Genomic DNA, 15,627 nt, shown 5'->3' with positions numbered 1-15,627 from the left:
TAAGACTTACATTATCTTATGTCTTGTACGTATATACCACGATAGACTGAGTTTAGGCAGATTCGGCTGCTATTTTTTGCAGGTCTTAGGACCACGTAGAGACTCCCTTGTTAGCGTGGAAATCAGTCCTTTTGTTGCATTTGGCACTTTATTGTGAGTCGTGACTGGAAAAAAAAATCAAATAAAAATTAGATTTTTGATTATATTGAATATAATTACCAAACTATCAATAAGGTAAAATAACCGAAGAAACTTGATCGATTTTCTTTCGTGTAGTTTGGATCAGATCTTCAATTTTGTGCACAAATTGAAGTTGAGGTTTGTGACATTGTTTACTACTGACGCCCCTTTATAGAAAGTTTATGGTTTCTTCTATCACTCCCTTCCTCTAATTCTTGGCCTCTCTTTCTTCGTTCGTTCAGTCTGTTTTCATGGATGTCACTCTAACATAGAATGATTGTGTATATGAAAGTGGTGGGGGTAAACGAAGGCAAAGAAATACATAGTTGTAGTGGAAGGGGATAATTATGACTTCAGTAGTCTTCGACTTCTCGCCGTTGTTCTTCAGGAACTGCGTGAATTTCCTCGTCGGCTACTTCCCTCCATTCTCTGATTACGTGTTCTTTCGCAACTTTGGTTAACGATTTATTCGAATGCATCGTAAAAAGTGAACGTATAAATGTTCATACATAATGAAATTAATCTAGGATTATACACACAAAACACACATTACACTCATATATTTCTTTGTAAATTTACGTGTAAAGAAAGGGACCCACCCGACTTGCGAAATACATGCTTGTGTGCCGTGAGGCACGCTGTACTGAAAGCAAACCAGAAGTAGGAGAGGAAAAAAGGACGATTGACAACAGAATTTACTATGTTTGGGGACCATTAGCAACAGATTTTGTTAGTTGGTGAAAGGTAAGTCACATTCTTTCTTTCCTTCGCACTGTCTTTACTCTCAGGATTGTGAAATGGAATACATATTTTAAATGGTATTACTAAACTCAATTATAATAATTACATTTTAGTCATTTTCGGCCCTTCGCTCATAACTAGAGACTATATTCGTAAATTTGCCAATACCTGGTGAAGTAGAAGAAACTACTGGACTTCTAAAATATGTACCTAGCTCCTCTTTGTTTTTACTATTGCTGTTGCTATCTGAACATTTGTATATTTAAACAAATCTTTATTTATGTATTTGTTTTTGAATGTTCCTCCTTTCTGCTGCTACCTTCACACTACTCCATCATACGGACTCTAAGAATATTCACATAACGAAGAATAGTTACTTAACAAACCTTAACTTCCTCGAAGAAAATCAATTTAGTAATGCAGATTTCTTTTACGGTGTAAATATATTCAATCCAGTTTTAAAAGCTCCCTATTGTGAAGTACGGTTCACAATAGTAAGCTTTCAAAACAAAATTGAACTCGAATATAAACCAGAAGTTTGTTTATTTTTGTTTTCGTTAATTTTTTTTTTTTAAATTGAAAGTCACCATGCTGTATCATCCAAGAAAAACAAAAGACTAGTAAGAACTCTGCATAATTACTGAACAGGTGACAATAAGCTGGTGTGTTACTGAGGGCAAGAACAGTCTTGCTCACAACCTGTTCTAGAAAATGGGACATATAATTAATTTTTGTTATCTTGAATGACAAATATTTAAGTAATTTAATGGGTTGGGTTTTAAAACGTTTTCTTTTAAAAAAAAAAAAGATATTTTTTATGAAGAAATATTAAGCAACAGAATATATACCTATGATTTTTTTGTTTGTTTTTTGCATAGTTTATGTCGATTATTAAACGTTGCTTATCTAACACACATATCTATATCTAACATATATATATATATATATATATATATATATATATATATATATATATATATATATATATATATATATATATATATATACACGCGTACACACGCACGCACCGTCACAAGTTCTACATTCCCTAATCTTCATAAATAATTAGCAATACAATTGCTATATGCCGGCCAGACGTCCAATAAAAGCTTTCACTGTAATAACAATAGCAGTAGTAGTTTGAGTTTATGATTGACTTTGTCGTTCATCCCTACAGGAATCGATGAGATTAAGTACCAGTGTTATATTGCGTCACTTTAATCGGATACACCAGATCTATAAATATTGGTTATTTAGCTAGCCGAAAGAAATCATATTGCGGACAGACTACAAAAAAAAAAACATTTTATTTCACCACATCTCTCGGTAATTAAGTGTTGTATTTATATAGTGTATGTTGAATGTGTTGTGTGCGCTCTGACAACTTGTAATTATTCTCATATTTTATTTTTATTTTTCATTGGTTGGATTGGCTGAAAATTATGTAACTTAAATCCTGTGACTTTGTTTCTGCGCTAGCAACAATATTTTCTTTGGTCAGCAGAGCTGAGTTGAATGAGATGTTGGATTCCATCTGCAGATAAAGCCAACTCAACGATAACTTGAAGTTAATTGACGGGTTGGCGGGGGAGGAGCTTTGCTCAAACGCCTTTTGCTTCTGTTTTTGTTTTTATTTTTTTAGTTGACACTCGCTGCTAAGTAGCAGTAAGTATATTAATTACCTTCTTTCATTTACTAAATTTATTTGAAAAACATTAATTCTGTCTCCATATACTATAGGTAACATGTTTCTGTTCGGCTAAATTGATTTCTAAAACAAATGCATTTGCGTTAATTCAACTATATGAAGGAAAAAAAAAACACGCAGCTGAAAAACTGGGCAGCTGAATTGATGATTTTTCACTGGAATCTAGAATTCCTCAGTTTAATATTAACGATATTGTCTTAAAATGATATCAGCATCCAAAATGGTCTCGTTATGCACTACCAAATATTAAAGTTATAATAGGAAATATGTTGTAGAGATGCAGAGAGAGATTTCAGAAAGAATAAGAAGTGCAGTATTAAAGACATACTGGAGTGTTGCTTGCTCTATCTCTCTTTCTCTCTCTCTCTCAGGTTGAACAGGTCTGTAAGAGAATACCTTTTTACACTGCTTGACAGGCTGAGAAAATAATAGAATTACTCCCAGAATAGTGTAATGCCTATAATGCTGCTTAGTGCAGACTGAACAAACCCATGACCTAAGGCTTTCCAGTTATGACTGTCCCGTCCCTCTCTCGCATATTGCGAATTTAGACCCACAGTCTTTTTACAAGTTGGTAGGGTATGATTTGAAGGAGATTTGGCTACTTTTTCCAGCAAGTCCATCGAACAGTGAGCTAACAATATAGAGTTAGTCGTGATCCTAGTACGGTGTAATATGTACAAATGCTGGGACTGTGTCGTTTTTGTTGCAAGATTTTTATTCTTATCCTTAAGGATCTAAATTTTTAAGAAGCTTAAGGCAAGAAAATGTGGGGATCTTTTACATGAAATCTGTTCCTTGGGATGGTTTAGGTTTTTTTTTTATCTAGTTTTATTATAGTTTTATCAAAGCCTCCAGAGACTAAAAAAAAACAGGAATTTATTGAGAATGGATTCAAGAGAGTGTACTATGCTAAAGGTATAAAAAGGACCAACTAGTGGTATTAATGGGAAAAAATTAAAATAAGGAATTTTAACCATATAGAAGTCTGATTTTAGAAAAGGAAATTTTATGCAAATCATTTGATAGGTTCAGTTCCCACTTCAGGTATTGAATTGTGTGTATGTCATTTGAGAAAGAAAATTATCCTGTCAGACTAATACAGGCTTCGACTTCTGTGGTTAAATGATGGTACAAGTGAACTGGTTTTGTTGATGGGAATGAGACATTCTGGCTCAGCCATTTTGGTGCCACCTATTTGGCGTCACTGATTCGACACTGACTTATTTTTAATGACGTTTTTAAATTCATCTGTTCTTTCCTTCCTTCTCACTCTCTCTTTTTCTCTGTTTATGTGTATGAGCATACTTCTCTTTATGTATATGAAAAAAAGGGAGTATTTAAATCAATCCTGTTCTTTTTATCTGTATATGTATATTTCTGAATGCACATTAGTATTTTCCAGTACCAAAACACCAAAACGGGCTGAATGTCCAGTGTGCTGTGCTAAATCAACATCCAAATAGCCACACTCAATTGGCTCATTCCATTAGTAGATGTCCTATGTAACGCCTTAACATCTTTTGACGCAATGGCTTTATCTCCCATTTATCTAATAAGACACTAGGACTAAACAATGATCCTTTATACTTTAGAACTAAAAATGACCCTTAATACTATGTAAAACCACAACTAAATATTATGGAACCATAATTAATATAGTGATACTAGCATGAAATTCTGCCCCTTAATCCAATGAGACTATCAAGACCTAAATATCATGAATTAATAGCAGAACCAAGGATTGTATATGCAAGTTCCTTGAAATTCAAGGGGTAAATTTTCATCATCATTTAATGTCTGTTGTCCATGCTGGCATGGGTTGGATGGTTTGACCGGGCTGGCACACTGGAAGGCTGCACCAGACTCCAGTCTGATGTGGCATGGTTTTCTACAGCTGGATGCTCTTCCTAACACCAGCCACTCTGAGAGTGTAATGGGTGCTTCTATGTGTCACTGGCACAGGTGCCATATGTGTGACACCGGGGTGCTTTTACGTACTACTGGCATGAGTGCCATTTGCATGGCACTGGTATCTGCCGTGACTGTGATTTCACTTGGCTTGATGGCTCTTCTTCTCAAGCATGACATGATGCCAAAGGTTTTGGTCATTGCGTCTGTGAGGCCCAACACTCAAAAGGAACTCAGCCATTTTGCCTCCAAGAGGCCCAACGCTCAAAAGGTGTTCTTTACATGCCGTCAGCACAGGTACACTTGGCTTGACAGGTCTTCTCAAGCACAGCACATTACCAAAGGTCTCAGTCACTAGTCATATGATTAAATGGCTGGTTATGATAGAATAAAATCTCTTGTATGAAGATGCTATATAATCTACAGCTCATGGGCCACCAAAGAAATTTCTATGTGGGATAGAGATGGATGGTCACAGATCATAAGTCTACTCAGTTGGGAATGACTTTAGGTAAACAACTTGTAGCCGACAAGGGGACCTCTACAGGGTTGCTCAACCTGTTAGAAATAGCAACCAAATCACCCTGAAATCACATGCTCTTAAAAGAAAAAATACATATTCATATTAGATGATGTAGTCTATGGTACACAATGCCTGTGAAAAATAGACAAGATGGTCATGGCTGGAAGGCCTGTTCAATAAGAGCCTGCTTCAGGGTTAAATAAACAACTTCAGCTCTCTTGGTTTACTTAAGCTGGACATTTCTCTGAGTAAGTGGTGACAAGTCCTGTTTCTAATACCTCAGCTCACTACAAAACATACCCTAAATTTTTTATGTCCTTAGTCTCAGGAATTACTGTACTTATGGTTTTTGCAGGTCTTCTTAGAATGTGTTGTTTGCATGGCAAGAACTGAATTGCTGTAATGCTACAACAGGCATGGTGATTGGATTATGCAGTTTGCTTGCCAACCACATGGCTTGGAGTTCAGTCTCACTGTTCAGCACCAAAGACAAGTGTCTTCTATTATAACCCTGAGCTAACCTCGAACCGTGTGAGTAAATTTAATAGATGGAAACTGAAAGAAACCCATCTATATTGGTAGTTCTCAACCAGGATCCATATGGTCCTTGGTGGACCATATAAGATTTTGTTTAAAATTTATCTTCAAGAAATCAGTTATACTTCTACAATACTCAAAATATTAAAATCTTTTAATACAATTTCTAATATCTAATTATAAAAATACAGAAGGATTTTTTTATACATACATTGAATGGTTATGGAAGTCCAGTAGAATAAAAAAGAAATTAAAGGTGTCTATAGGCAAAAAATGGTTGAGAACCACTAATCTATACAATATATGTGCCTCCTTGTCTTCACATCTCATGATAGTTGTCAATGAGTGTTACTATCATGCAACTAGTGGTCCTCATTTCCAGTCTTCTATGAAAATCTGCCCACTCGTTAGGAAAATACTTCTTTGCTTGGAAATGAGTGAGGTTTTGCCAACAAGAAGGGCATCCAGCTGTAAAAACACAAAAATCTGCCTCAACAAATTTTGTTTGATCCATGCAAGCTTGAGAAAGTGGACATGATGATGGTGATGATGCTTATACAGATTTTCATTAAATTAAATTAAATTGTTTTTGTTGTATACCTTGATGTCTGATTGAATAGACCTATTGCCACCAGACATTCCAACCATGTAATTCAATGTAAAAGTGTATCAGCTAAGGAAAATTTTGGTGCTATTTCTAACATGTCAAGCAACCACATAGCAGCTCCCTCATTGTCTCACTACAGTAAATTGTTCTGTCACTTTATTTGCGTTGATATTCAGAAACACATGTTTTGATCAAAAATTTCTTTGTCAAACATTATTTCTGAGCAACACATTTATTTTTCCTAGTTTATTTTCTTAAATGAGATTTTTACATTGGTTTTTTTACAAATATATATGAGAAAGTTTTTCAACATTAGTTAGCTGCAAGAGATGATGATGTATTTTATTACTAATCTCTCTTTACTTAGGCATACAGCCCCAACATAGAATGGACATTACAAGGACAGACAACACAAAACGTGGGGTACATGTAACGAATGATGAATATGTAATGGAATATTTATAATGAAAAGGATGAAATGGCTTACGAGCCCCCCAAAGCTCGCAGTTTCATTTTACTGTTCTTATAATCAGTCTCTTATCTTTTTATTGTTCGTCCATTATATGTTCAAGCAGATCCTCTCTCCCAATCACACTGGGCAAATTCTCATATCGAACATATATATATCCATATGGTTAATTAATTCCTGGAACGTTCCTATTAGTTTTTGTATCTTCTCTGTTTCCAGCAACACTGCTTTCTCATCTGTTTCAAACAATTCTGGTTCTAATCTTACTCTAATCACACCTTTTATCTTCGTTTTCCTCTTTTCCAATTCTATATCTTTCTTATAGATCTCTCTTATAGATGTATCTTATCACTGGATGTATTCCTTAGTAGCATCCTCCACACAACTCTGAAGTAGGTTGTAGATAATGTCCTATTGTTGTTTAAACCCATCATCAATCCGGATTCAAGCAGTTATATGATCAAAACTGCTCCAACAACAACCAGGTATCATCTATTCACTAGATTACATTATTTAATGCTGGGGTTCTCAACCGGAGTCCATGTAAGAATTTTGGGGTCCACGGATGCAATATAGTAGACTTGAGGGTCCCCAGTAATTTTTCAGGGGCCATGAAAAGATTGTGCTTCAGACCAGTAAAGTTTATGTGCAATAAATTGCTTATACTTCTTAATTTTTATACAAGTCCTAATGATATTTAATTATAAAAATACAATTGGATTTTTTTAAACATCGAATGTCTATGGGGAGGGGGGATCCAACAAAGTAAAACGGGAATCAAAGGGATCCACAGGTAAAAAAAATGGTTGAGAACCCCTGATCTTGTGTATCATTTTATTTTTTTTTCAAGTTGATATTGTATGTGTGTGTGTGTGTGTGTGAGAGAGAGAGAGAGAGAAAGAGAGGCACAGGCTAACCATGTGATTAAGAAGTTCAATTCCTAACCACATGGTCATGGGTTCAGTCTTTGGGCAAGTATCTTCTATATCCTCTGGCAGGCAGAAAATGGAATGCAGCCCAAAGACGGCATCCTACTCCAGTGTCTGCTTTGACATGGTTTCTATGGCTAGATGCCTTTCCTAATGCCAACCATTTTTCAGCATGTACTGTATGTTTTTCTCTTTGTCTTGACAGTTGTAAACAAACATCACCATCATACAAGCAATGTCCATGACTGGCCATGCGTAGGGAAGTATTTACCTTTCTTGGAAACGGGTGAGATTTGGCAACAGGAATACATTTCAAAAAAGAAAAACAATCTGTCAGGCTTAGAATGTGAGTCGGACATTGTGTTATCTGTGGTGAGAAACATGACTGATGATGCACAAAGGATCTAGGCATACCACCAACTTCTTCAAAAATTTCCATAACATTTAATATTGGAGTCCATGCAAATATGTAGACAGGGGGACAGGCAGGATGACATGGTTTAAATTTGGATAATAAACCACTGCACAAAGTTAATGTTAGATTTTTTTTCCTTCAAAACCGTGCAAAGTGGTTGCTTTGTAAAAGGCCATTTAGTAAAAGGAGGCCCAAGTCACAAAACATTGAGAACGTCTACCTTATATTCATCTTGTCATCCAACAATGTGGTCAGTTGACGTGCTAGAAATAGCAGCCAAATTCCCATACCACACCTTACTATTTCAGTAAAAATAAAGAAGTACATATTGGATTATGTAGTTCTGAATATATTGTCTGAAAATAAATTTGGATGATCATGGCTGGAACCCAACCACTTTGATTATAAATCTGCTCTCTCAGGGTTGATCTGGAGTTAAACAATAACAAATCACATTTCTATGGTGCTGCTGTAACTTATGGTAAAAAAAAAAACACCAGCATTCATTGTGGAATTAAGCAATTTCAGCAACACAACCTTTGACTTTTCAACTAGTTTATTGGTATCTCTATTCACTCAACCAACCAAACACGTTCTACAAATAATAATTACAAGTAGCTGTACCATCAATTGTTGCTGTACTTTAGTTTTTGCTTTGTTCTCAGCTCTTTTTGTGTAATCCTTCAACTGTTTCTCTTTGCAGACACTAGATAATCTAAATATAATCATTTTAGTATTTTCATTTATTTTATATTGTCTTTCAAAGCTCTTTGGGTCTGGTCACATCTCATGTTTGTCAACAATAGGCGCAGGAGTGACTGTGTGGTAAGTAGCTTGCTTACGAACCACATGGTTCTTGGTTCAGTCCCACTGCGTGGTACCTTGGGCAAGTGTCTTCTACTATAGCCTCAGGTCAATCAAAACATTGTGAGTGGATTTGGTAGACGGAAACTGAAAGAAGCCTGTCGTGTATATGTATATATATATATATATATATATATATATATGTGTGTGTTTGTGTGTCTGTGTTTGTCCCCCCAACATCGCTTGACAACCGATGCTGGTGTGTTTACGTCTCCATAACATAGCAGTTTGGCAAAAAAGACCGATAGAATAAGTACTAGGCTTGCAAAGAATAAGTCCTGGGGTCGATTTGCTCGACTGAAGGCAGTGCTCCAGCATGGCTGTAGTCAAATGACTGCACCAAGTAAAAGCGTCATAGGTTTTTCAAGTAATATGTTATTAAAATTGTCTAGTTTATTACCATCGTCATTTTACATCTGCTTTCCATTCTGATAAGGCCTGGATTGGTATCAGAAATAAAAAAAAATAGGGTTTCTAATTCAAGCACAAAGTCAGCAACTTTTGAAAAAGAGGGCTTAGTCAGTACTTTATTTTATCAACCCCTGGAGGAGGAAAAGATGATCTCAGAGGGAGTTGGGATTTGAACTCTGAATGTAGTCAGAAGAAATGCTAAAAACATTTTTTCCAACACTGACAATTCCACCAATGTGATGCCTTTATCATCATCATCATTGTTGCCTTAATATAAATATATTCATAGACATATACACAAATATGCACACTTCATATTCTTTTTATATATATATATATATATATATATATAATATATATATATATATAGAAGGTGACAAATTGAATATTAATTCCATTTAAAACCAAGTGGCCTAGCATATAAAAAATCTGAAAATTCAGAAAAATTGTATTACATGTGTATAAGAAGGGATGACCACTAGGTGGACATCCAATATGCTAGAAAGAGGTCATCAATGACCCAACCACAAAGAAAAATAATGCTCTCCAGAAAAAGTTTCGCAAAACACCAGAACATAAGCGTACAAGACAAAATGAGAAATATACAGAATAAAGAAATAATTGTGTACCGGTTTCGACATTAACGTTTTACTTGCATAACAACATCTGTGGTCTCTTCAGCACAATCGTTCTAGAATCAATATAATTTGCAGAACTATACACGAATTGTCTTCATAAAATAAAATGTGGTTGGGTCGTTGATGACCTCTTTCTAGCATATTGGATGTCCACTTAGTGGTCATCCCTTCTTATACACACACACACACATACTGAAACAAGTAAAAGATAAAAGGTGTGTGTGTGTGTGCATGTTTTTTTTATTCAAATGAACCTGTGAAATAAAATATTACTGAATGACTAGAAATCAGTTTTATGGGAAAGTAAAGTGTTTTATATAGCAACTTTAAATACGTTACATATTTAGAAATGACTTATTAACATTATACTGAAGTCTAATTAACAACTTGCTCTATAAATAAATGAGCCAAATTAATCATTATATAACATTCACAACGTCTTTATATTGAAATTACTTGTGTAGCTACTGTTTCACTTTGACCATTGACATTCTAAATAAATAAACCTAGTGAACGAAATTAGTCATGAGCATCGTTCACATGAATAGTAATGGGTTAGTGTTAGTATATTTAATGTAGTGAGCATAATTGGAAATAATTATGTGGTGAGGAATGGCAGTCTTAGTTCAGTGACTGTTGCTGTTAGGATTATTTCAGCATGTATGGGAGGTAACTTCCGTTGTGTTTTGGTCGTGTTATGACCTCCTCAGCAAAGCAGACTTCATCATTCTTGTCAAAGAAGTGTTAAGAAAGCCACTGAGTTGATGTACAATGTTGTACGCGAACAAGTGTGAAAAATTTGCATGTTTAAAAAAAATAAATCTTTTGAAAGAAATTCATTCAGATGTTCTCATGTAAAAAAGAATTATTTTTAATGTACTTAATGCAGTAATAATTAAAAATAATTTTACATGTGGTGTCTGCTTTGCTGTGGAAGTCTGATAAGACTAAAACCTGTTCAGGGGCAAGAGTGGCTGTGTGGTAAGTATCTTGCTTACCAACTACATGGTTCCGGATTCAGTCCCACTGCATGGCACCCTGGGCAAGTGTCTTCTACTATAGCCTCAGGCCAACCAAAGCCTTGTGTGTGGATTTGGTAGACAGAAATTGAAAGAAGCTTGTCATATATATGTGTGTGTGTGTCTGTCTGTGTTTGTGTTTGTCTCCCCACCAACGTTGCTTGACAACCGATGCTGGTGCGTTTACATTCCCATAACTTAGTGGTTCGGCAAAAGAGACCGATAGAGTAAGTACTAGGCTTACAAAGAATAAGTCCTGGGGTCGATTTCTTTGAATAGATGTGGTGCTGCAGCATGGCCACAGTCAAATGACTGAAATGTGCAAAAGTGTAATTAATATCAGGTTTCAAAATAACTACCAGGATTGATTCTCTCCCCTCCACCCCCACTCCCACTAAGACCTAAACCTATCTTTTCAGTCTCGTCATTAATAGTACATAGTACTAACTAATATCTCTCTCTCTCTCTCTCTTTCTCTTTCTCTCTCTTTCTCTCTCTCTCTCTCTCTCTCTCTCTCGTTGCTATGAGGACTGTCATCTTCATTTGTCCTCTTATCTGTATGCTGGTACAAATTCAATAGATCACATAATTATTATTTTACTGTATAATGCAAACAGGTCATTCAGAACTATAATGAAGCTTTAATTAGCTATTCTGTTTACTCTTTTTCTTTCTTGTCAGCCATTTGCTAAGTTGTTACTCGAATGACTTCTGCTAGAGCAATTGTATTGTTTTTACAGCTAGCTGTCCTACTCAGATTAATCATTCAGTTGAAAAGCAGAGGACTAAATCCTGTTATCAGAACACAGCCAGTGGATATTATGAAGTTTGAACTCATGGTTTTGAGCACTGGAAGCACATATCACTGGTTTTTGAAACACCAGTCAATGAAATAGATCACTATAAATAATTCAGGATTTAATATCGTGTCTAAGTTTAACATTTGTGCATATAGTCCTCCTTCCTTCCTTACATGTTATCTAACAATTTTTTGATTAATTATTCATTAAACAATGTATACAATTATCTTAGCTACTGTCTAATAATTTTCCTAAGCTAATGTGTCAAAATTGCAGCACTTTCATTAAGGAATGAATTAAGATAGTTTTTGTTTTACTTTTTCTACAAAAAAAAAGACATTAACTCATAGCTTTATAAAATCTCAAAACATAGAATTAAAGAAATTTCCTTGCTTTGTTTGTGGGTTCAGTTTTGATTTTTTAATGAGGTGATGTTCATACATCACCTCATTTCATTTTCCCTAAAATTCTCGTTGTCATATAACTGTTGCTATGTAATGAATCCGCCTTCTTTTCCTTCAAATATCTATGATAAAACTTTGAAAATTGTAATTTGATGGTTGTAATTAGTCGAAAATTTTTCTTCCGTATTAATAATAATGAGCTTATTGTATGCAGTGCTTAGGTGCACTACAACTCAACAGAAAAAGTAGCCAACAGTACATAGAATATGTACTGGAAATGAAACCATGAATGAGCCCTTCAAAAAAAATGTGGTGGGCATCTGGTGGGACTATTGGTGAATTTCAGGAAGATTGGGAGTTTTAAAGGATGTAGTGTCCTGACAACTAATAAATGATGTTGGTAGTTTATTGCTTCAGCAATTTTGTTATTTTATTTTGTGCAAATTTTTACATTTCACAAATACGGGTGCTTTTACGTGCCAGTGGCACATAAAAGCACCCACTACACTCTCGGAGTGGTTGGCATTAGGAAGGGCATCCAGCTGTAGAAACTCTGACAGATCAGATTGGAGTCTGGTGTAGCCATCTGGTTTCACCAGTCCTCAGTCAAATCGTCCAACCCATGCTAGCATGGAAAGCGGACGTTAAACGATGATGATGATGATGATATTTCTATTGAGTGTAAAACTTGCTCAAAATAAAATAATTTTGAAAGAAATGTTTATCATTACCAAGCAAACCAGGACTTCATACTCTCTTTTACTCTTTTACTTGTTTCAGTCATTTGACTGCGGCCATTCTGGAGCACTGCCTTTAGTCGAGCAAATCGACCCCAGGACTTATTCTTTGTAAGCCTAGTACTTATTCTATCGGTCTCTTTTGCCGAACTGCTAAGTTACGGGGACGTAAACACACCAGCATCGGTTGTCAAGAGATGTGGGGACAAACACAGACATATATATATATACATATATACGACGGGCTTCTTTCAGTTTCCGTCTACCAAATCCACTCGCAAGGCTTTGGTTGGCCTGAGGCTATAGTAGAAGACACTTGCCCAAGGTGCCACGCAGTGGGACTGAACACGGAACCATGTGGTTGGTAAACAAGCTACTTACCACACAGCTACTCCTCAGCATAAAAAAAAGGCTGTCCTTCTGGCTATCATGTTTGAAGAGCTGTCCAATATTGCCAAGTGCAATAGTCAGCAAAAAACTGTCCATGATATTCTAACATGAAAAGAAGCGAACATTTAAGATACTATATATGCCTGCTTAAGACCTCAACTCCTGATGGGTTTGTGGGGACTGACTAGTTATATACCATAATTGAAACCCACACATTTTGAGTGTTCAACTTTGTTTATATAGGGTGGCAAGCTAGCAGAATCATTAGCAGACTGGGTGAAATACTTAGTGGTATTTTGTCCATTCTTTGTTCTGAATTCAAATTCTGATAAGGTCAACTTTGCCTTTTATCCTTGATAAAATAAGTACCAGTTGAGCACTGGGGTTGATGTAATCTACTCTTGGATAAGCAGTATAAAACCTCTCCTCTACCAAGCCATGTTGAGCCAAGGTGGCAGAGTAGGCTCATCAAACCAAAATGACCTCAAGCTCAAATTCAAGGCCTCCACGTCAGACCATGGTTGGTAGAGAGATGCTGAGGCATTCATCCTGCAATGGACTGAAGATAGGCAATCCAATCATATATATGTGGTTGCTTAAGAAGTTCCCTTTTCAACCATGTGGTTTTGGGTTCAGTTCCACAGTATGACAGGCATAACTCGGGCAATTGTCTTCTACAATAGACTTGGGCCAATAAAATCTTTGTGAAAAGATTTAGTAGATGAAGACTGAAACAAATATGTTGTGTGTGTATTTTATCTTGATATCACACAATAATTGTAAACAGGTGCCCCAATCTAACAAGTTGTCTTTAATTCCAATCTCCCATGGAAACCTGTCCTACCAGCAACAGGAAAGGCAACCGGCCATAGAAAATCCACTTCAAAACATTCTATTTGGTATATGCCTGCTTAAGACCTCATCTCCTTATGGATTTGTGGAGACTCTGTCATCACACTGTATACTAATCTTCTACATCTGTTGCAGTTGTGCGCTGGAGTTCATGTCTCAGCTAATGATTCCCTAGCCATTTCTTGATGATCTCTGTCCATCTGTTCTTCTGTCGGTCTCTTCCTTCTCCCTCGACAGCTCCTTAAGGAATGATCACCACAAGGCTACTAGATGTTGCATTCCCATACCATCTCCACTTCCTTTTTTTCTCTTTTGTGTGGTCTTTGTTTTTTTCTCAATCACAGTTACTAAAAAGGAAGTCTCATTTAAACTATTCTCATTAAGTCTGTACTTATTCTAACAGTGTCTTTTGCTGAACCACTAAGTTACTGAGACATAAATCAACATTGGTTGTTCAGTAGGATTGGGACAAACAATACAAACACAAAGGCACACACACACACACAATGAGCTTCCTTATAGTTTCCATCTACCAAGTTCTCTCACAAGGCATTGCTCAGCTTTGGATTATAATAGAAGACATTTGCCCAAGGTACTGCACAGTGGGACTGAACCCAGAACCTCATTGTTGCAAAGTTAGCTGCTTAACCCTTTGGCATTCAGATTACTCTATGAACTTGTTTATTCACATTGTCCCAATACTGCATTATCTTGTAGCTTGCCAGAGCGGTTGTCTGGCTTCCGTGCCAGTGGCATGTAAATAGCACCATTTGAGCATGATCGTTACCAGCGTCGCCTTACTGACACTTGTGCCGGTGGCACGTGAAAAAACATTCGAGCAAGGTTGTTGCCAGTGCCGCTGAACTGGCTCCTTTACAGGTGGCACGTAAAAAACACCATTTTGAGCGTGGCTGTTGCCAGTACCGCATGACTGGCCCTCATGCCGATGGCACGTAAAAGCACCCACTACACTTTCGGAGTGATTGGTGTTAGGAAGGGCATCCAGCTGTAGAAACTCTGCCAAATCAAATTGGAGCCTGGTGTAGCCATCTGGTTTCACTAGTCCTCAGTCAAATCGTCCAACCCATGCTAGCATGGAAAGCGGACGTTAAACGATGATGATGATTAATGGCATTGTAGGGTAGTTGTAAGAGACTGGATCTGGCTAGGCTGAACTTAAAATGGGTAGAATATTTGGGCTGGAGATGGCTGGTTTAAATCCTAAAGAGTTAAACATACATGCCTCTATTAGTTTAAATATTATTTCTCCCCACCCCATTTTTTTGGTTGATACATCATTAATGAATGTCAATGTACTGTATTTCCTTTTTACTATAATTTATATATATATACACACACACACACACACACACACACACATGTAATTCTTATTTGTTCACATCATATCTTGTTAAACTATAATTTTATGCATTTGCTTTGAAGCAACTTTTTTTTTCTTTTTTCATCTTTTCACCCTCCTCCTGCTGTTTTG

General features: G+C 36.3%; 1 protein-coding gene across 2 annotated transcripts in view; it reads left to right on the top strand.

Moving 5' to 3' along the window:
- The first annotated feature begins 124 nt into the window (after positions 1-124).
- LOC106877062 (uncharacterized) overlaps positions 125-15,627 on the top strand; it is an 80,915-nt gene continuing 65,412 nt past the window's right edge. The window contains exon 1 of one of the 2 annotated variants that reach the window (XM_052966901.2): positions 125-924. The gene's annotated coding sequence lies outside the window, so the exon portion shown is untranslated. The remainder of the gene's footprint in view (positions 925-15,627) is intronic. The other variant, XM_052966903.2, reaches the window with a different exon arrangement.

This window comes from Octopus bimaculoides, chromosome 4, assembly GCF_046866305.1.
Source record: "Octopus bimaculoides isolate indiv1 chromosome 4, ASM4686630v1, whole genome shotgun sequence".
NCBI lineage: Eukaryota > Metazoa > Mollusca > Cephalopoda > Octopoda > Octopodidae > Octopus > Octopus bimaculoides.
This window is presented reverse-complemented; position numbering and strand designations above follow the sequence as displayed.